We start from the raw sequence: 6,640 nt of genomic DNA on the forward strand, positions 1-6,640 counted from the left end.
ACTTTAGAGTCAGGATACAAAATATTGAGGACAAAAACATTGCAGGCAAATTGAGAGGTCCTTACAAAGGAATGGAATCCAAACACTGACCAACAAGGTACATCAGCAAAGGAGGAACTTAAAAAGAGAAATAATGAACACAGGTGAGGGCGCTAACAAAACTAAACAGGTGTCTATGCTCCAAATGAGGGAAGAGAGGGTGTTTGATCTCACTAACGCGGCATGCCAGGACATGACAGAAAGCTGTGTAAAGTGGCAGAAGAGATCTCATTTGTTCATATCATCAGGCATAGCTTTCATTTTACAAAACCATTTCTGCCATAATTTAGTACATGCGCACTAAAACTGGAGCCCAGTCAAGTACAGGTCAACACACCACTTTCTTGCTCCCAAAGGCACAAATCTGAATTCAGGGATCACCAAAACAAGATATGTTTGATTGACATATAGCTACGAATTGATTACTTATACTGAATAAGTCCTACCTTTATCTTTTGACTTTAAAAAAATATAATAATTACAACAAGACTGAAGATGGACAATGAGCATTTAATGTAACTTCTTAACATAACAGATTAATAAAATCAGTTTAGTCTGAAATAAATAATGAAATTCAATTTGGTTTAAATAAAGGGCTTGGAGCTCAAGTAAAGGTGCAATTTATGCCAAATGTATAGGTGCCAAAAACATTCAGTTGGTGTTTCAGAGCTTATAATATGTGCATCTTTATAGTTGACCAATTACTGACAGAAAGCACTTAGAGTTGAAGTTGGAAGTTCACCAAATATATTAGAACTCAGTTGTTCACAATTCCCAAATATTAATCCTACTACAAATTCCCTTTTTTAGGTCAATTAGGATCACCACTTTATTTTAAGAATGTGAAATGTCAGAATGATAGTACAGAGAATTATTTTATTTCTTTCATTACATTCCCAGTGGGTCAGAAGTTTACATACACTTGTGGAAGATGGAAAATGTTCGCAATTTATTATGAAGAGAATCAACAGTCATTTGTATAACAGTTGATTATTTCAGTTTAATTATGTGATCCAAGGGAACAATCATTAAAACAAAGACTGAGTACAAGTACAGAGTGGTATCAACAATTTTTCTGATCATACATTATTGCTTTCATCTCTTTATACCCCTCCTAGTCAACCCCCAAAATATTATCTTGTATGCTATAAGATACATGCAAAAACAAGTCATCATACTAATAGGAAAACAAGATAGGACCCTGCACTTTCATGGTAACCGTAGTACTAGGTCAGAGTTAACATACCTCCTGATCTGAGCTACCCCTAGTCTCTGTCCCACAAAAATGGAAGAAACAGAGGAGACACAGGCAACTTCACCTTGGAGCCATCTGTAGCTAAACCATAGATAAGATTTGTCTGAGGCCTGACGCCTTCGGTTGTGGCCATAATCCCTCCTAAGAACAGGGTCTTTGTTTACGCCCATTCAGCGTAGTTCACACCTTCTTAGGCCTTAACCCCCAGCTATTTAAGTCTTCAAATGGGGACACTCTGACCTTGTGCTAAACTGGTCTGGTTAGTCTCTAACACCTACATGACTTGCACACTTTTGAAGACAACGCAAACATAGCAATAGCTCTGCATAATGACCCCTCCCCTGAAACACACCTAGCTAGCTGCATTGATGGTTCAGCATATAAGAAATGTTACAGTAGTATTTACCAAAGTATAGCTAATCATCAGGCAAAGCTAGATACCCAACGAAAAAGCTAGACACCATGACATTTTAGCTAGCTGGTAAGTTAACGTCGTTACCTAGCTAGCTAACGTTAACGGTAAAGTCAGTAGCTGTAGCTAGATCACTAGCAATGCAAAGGACTTTGACAACTTTCTGAAAAGGAATTCGGTAGCTAGTTTGCAAACGTTTGACTTATATGTAGGAATGTTTCGCGGCGGACGGAATAATCCTCTGATTACATACAAAGTCTTATATCATTTATGTTTGGTCTTGAATTCCATTGTCTGTGTCATGGATTCCATGGTTGCCTTTTGTTTGTAAAAGTAATCCGTAGACAGTTGTTTAATACAAGACAAACCAGCGTTTTCATTTCGGCCATCTCCGCATTTGCAATGAAATGCCTGTATTTTGTCAATTTCCTTCTCATACCCCAGATAGCAAAAAATATCCGCACGGATTCTTTTTGCCGCCGGCCCTAAGCTGTCGGCTATAGGTGCGTCCTGCTGGCGGGATGAAACGTTTGCCGCCGAATACGTCACTCCCATTTCTTGCGAGATGCCTGTTTCATTTTCTCTGGCGATTGCCTCGGTCTAATGGACCGCGGTCGTCCGGCGGCAAGATGCTTTTAAATACAAGGCTACTCTCAAAATCGACCAGCCATGTTGGTTTGGACACACATTCGCATCAGTTCGTCGCTCAATCGCGAGTTACAGCCTGCAGTTTGCTAGCTAGCAAAGTCATCGACTACCATCGTTTAAGTAAGTACATGTTTCCTTTTTGTGTAACGCAATATTATGTTTACATTGTTTTTAGTTTATATATTTAAAATGTGTAGTCATCTTTGTTCTTGCCTAACTAGCTAAAGTAGCCTTGTTTACGCTGTTGCTAGTACATGTAGAATTTTAACGAACTATAATAGGTAGCAAAAGCTTTACATCTAGAAAGACTAAGTTTAACTTTTAGTGTTTTCTTACAAAAATAACGATGTATATATGTTGTTTAAATTATTTTGTTTGCCTGAACAAGTATGCTGCTAGTCCAGTAGCTAGAGTGGCTAGTAAGTGTTAGCTAGCACATGGTGTTTTGCCTTTGTTTCACACTGTGGCTAGCAAGTTTTGTGCTGTGTTGCTACTGTACTGGATTTAAGGCGATTATGATTTCTAATTCTCTGAACTGCTGTACTTTTTATGTTTGAGGAAAGTTGTGTTCACTTGAATCACAACACTCGGTGAATACATTTTATTTTTAACAATTTCACTGTTCCACATTTGGCTGATAATGTTTCCCTCCCACAGCATAGCTACTGTATATTCCTAAGGTTAACAATCCGGTTTTGTTCACGTTTTCTTGCAGATACCTTGGCCAGAGCATAATCGGTTGTCTTCACCCAAGAGACCTACTGTTCTAACCTACGGTCGATCATTTTGGCTTTAAAGGTAAATGCATTGTTAGTCACAATGTCTAGTTACTGGGCCAAAAGGAAAATAATATTGAAAAGAGTTGAGAGGGACAAACAGGACATTCACTTGAATCACTACATGCTACAGAATTTGCAACGATTCCAGAAAACCAGGAAAATGTTGCGCCATCTGTAGACTTCAGAGCTGGTATGTAAAATGTATTGCTGTGATGCTTAATTTGTGATCCTGTAACTAAACTATACACTTTGTTAGATTTTCTAATTTCTGTTCCCTCTTTCTCAGAACCAGGTTTCTCCCCAGTACTCCAGACTCCACTTCACAGAGTTTGAGTGCAAGTAAGTGATGTTATTTGTGATGTTTTTTGTCTTGGAAACTATTACTTCTATTTAAGATTAGGAATCCTTTTATCCATCATCTGTTTTTCATTAGGGCACTTGACTTTCTGGATAAAAGGTGTCAAGGTGTGTTGTACACATCATTAGCTTTGCACAGTTCAATTATTGTTTCATTACTGAATATGCAATCTCTTCAGTGAAATTAAAGCTGTTATGTTTGTTCCCCCAGCTCGTCAAGTACTAAGCTTTACACCACCAGCAGCAGATTTATCCTGGCAGCATATTGGTGAAAACGCTGGAGGTATGTAATACGTTGTGCTAAACTAAGTTTTACATTTAAGTCCAATTAAATGTATGCAATTACTTCAAACATATTTTTACGTCAATGTTTATCAATAGGAGAGAGTCATCGCTTTGTTATTGGCCCTTGGACGCCCCTGCATCTCGTGTACAGCACAAAGGTATATTCTAGGCCTATGTCTTATTGTCCAGTGTTTTAACAGTATTGAAAATATTGTTCCTTTAATTTTTTTTATGTAGATTTCCAGAGACTCCAGAATGAAAACCAAGCTCTGAGGGAGGAGAACCAAGCCCTGAGGGAATGCAATGCACAAGCAGGTGAGATTGGCACTCTTTCTTAAATGTAATTTTTTTGTGTGTAATGTAGGTTCAGAAATACCATATGCCTTTGATTTTGTAGCTTCGGATGACAGCGGCTCACTTCAAGAGCAGGTGAAGCAAGTAGGGACAATGTTGAAGACGTTTGCTCTTACTGGGCAATCAGGTACAACTTGCAAACAACACCTGTGGTTGTTAGTTTAATACCTGTACATGTAGTAGACCTAGATATAAATGTCGTAGTTTAGTATTTGAGGGACCAGGACTGACTACTTTATTCTTTTATTCTGGGAACCCCTGTAGGTACGTTACCTGAAAGGAGCATCTGACCGTGAAGGCAGAAAAAGGCGCCGCACAGCTGAGAAGGACCCACAGCCGACCCCTTAAACCTAGGCTGACTACTGACACCCCAGCATCACTGAACTGGAAAACTTTCTTTATCCTGCAGTCAGTAACATCAAGAAGCCAGAAGTGCCAGACTACCAAATCCACCTTGTTTTTTGTATTTTAACTTTAGTATTGGCTTATTTCATTCCGTCTTAACGATTCTATTATAGTTTGTAAATCCTATTTCATACCTGTTACTTGATATTGCACATTAACTGGTACCAAAATTCTACTTTCATTTCATCAGTGTGCTTAACTGTGTGCTTTACAAGAGACACAGATCTTATTGCAGCACGGTGTAAATCTTGTGCTCCAGGTCAGCAATGCCATTATAATGGTCTATTCTACTCTAGAGCTTTACTCAAAATTATTACTACTTTTCGTAATGTTAGAAATGGCTTGAAAATGTGATGTTATACCTCGATTTATTTGGTATCCTGCACATTCTTTGGTACCAAATATCCTCATTACTTATGTTTACTGGTAATTATTTTCATTCCAGAGCTGACCTCTTTATATTATTAACAATTATTGTGTTTGTGTTATAATTTGCTTGTATGGCTGTTTTTTTTTAACCAAAATTTAATTGGAAACCTGCATGTTCTGTAGTGTGTATTTATATGTATATTTATTTCTGCCTGTTATTTATTTCAGTGATCTGACATCTTGTTTGAATGACAGTTACTGTACTTTGAAATTTGGAATTAAAACACCAAATGGAAATCATTATTCTCGATAAACTGCATGCTATAAATATTAAATATATATATAAAAGCGGCAGATCGCTCGAAAATAGCATTTGCCGCGGAAGGTCCGCCTTCTGTATAACGGCGGTGGAACGGCGGTTGGCCCACGGGCCGGCCGCAGAACACAAGCGGTAGGAATGCGGCTGCCGCTTTTAAAAAGCGGCTGCCGCTGGCGGTGAGCTGACAAACATATTTGCGATTAAGACATTCTGAGGCTTCTACTGTCTTTGGAGGACCGCCTCCGGTCCGCCGACTCATTGCTATCTGGGACGCTGCAGGATATTCCACTGATTCCATCACTGATTCGGTCAACATCTGTGACAACACTGCATCTAGTTCTCTGACAACTTTTGAACTGTATCCAAGCCTGGGATTTCCTCATCACTGTCTGATTTATCTTCCAAGTCTGAGAGAGAAATACCTGGCATTGTCCCCCCAAAAGTATTCTCACACAACTTGTTCCAACTCAGTTTTGTTAACAATGGCAGCTAAATTCAAGGAAGTGATTGAGAGCTCTTGCAACGCGTTCGCACTTGTCCATGTAAAAAAACTTTTCCAGTGAGCAATTTGCATAAGTTAATTTGCATCTCAGACGGCCTTCCACCAGTAGCCCGACTGCGTTACGTTGACGGCTAGCCGCCGAAAAGAGGGCGTGTGCTTTAGTCTGCTTGTGTTGCCATTTTTTCCAGCAGAGATGCTATTGTACCCCTTTTATTCTTGTACTGATTATTTGATTTATTTTAATATTGTAAAATCATAGTATACAGAATTTTGGTCAACATTGGTAGTTTATAAATAAAATAGATTTTGACTATTTCACTATTGCATGTGTAAAGGACCTTTGTGTAGACATGTACAGTAAACACATCTCGCCATTGCTTACCATAATATTTTCCCGAACTAATGGCCATTTTCCACTGCATGGTACCGGCTCAACTCATCTATAGCCTTGACGTTAATGCTTCATGGGGGACAATTCTTTACTGTGTTTTAACACCGCCGTGTCCGTAGATGGCGCTATAGCGAATTGCACATGGGGCTGTTTTTCTGCAAAGGGACCAGGATGACTGATCTGTGTAAAGGAAAGAATGAATGGGGCCATGTATTGTGAGATTTTGAGTGAAAACATCCTTCCATCAGCAAGGGCATTGAAGATGAAACGTGGCTGGGTCTTTCAGCATGACAATGATCCCAAACACACCGCCCGGGTAACGAAGGAGTTGCTTCGTAAGAAGCATTTCAAGGTCCTGCATTTGTCTGAACGAGTGCCCTTTACTGAAATGCAATACTCTACAGCCTTTCTGAAATTACATGTATATGACAGTTATATGTCGTGGAGCTCCGCCCCATAGAGGGGGTTTTTCTCCTAGTGGTTTACCCTGGCCGCATTCGCGGCCGTACTGAAAACTCATTATGC

The 6,640-nt window shown here is 39.3% G+C and overlaps 1 long non-coding RNA gene across 1 annotated transcript; it reads left to right on the forward strand.

The window, feature by feature from the left end:
- Positions 1–3,565: 3,565 nt before the first annotated feature.
- Positions 3,566–3,912, forward strand: LOC109615552. The gene is made up of 3 exons (XR_002196546.1): positions 3,566–3,598; positions 3,702–3,773; positions 3,872–3,912. It is a non-coding gene; the product is annotated as an uncharacterized LOC109615552 (long non-coding RNA).
- The last annotated feature ends 2,728 nt before the right edge of the window (positions 3,913–6,640 follow it).

This window comes from Esox lucius, chromosome 17 (assembly GCF_011004845.1).
Source record: "Esox lucius isolate fEsoLuc1 chromosome 17, fEsoLuc1.pri, whole genome shotgun sequence".
NCBI classification, from domain to species: Eukaryota; Metazoa; Chordata; class Actinopteri; order Esociformes; family Esocidae; genus Esox; species Esox lucius.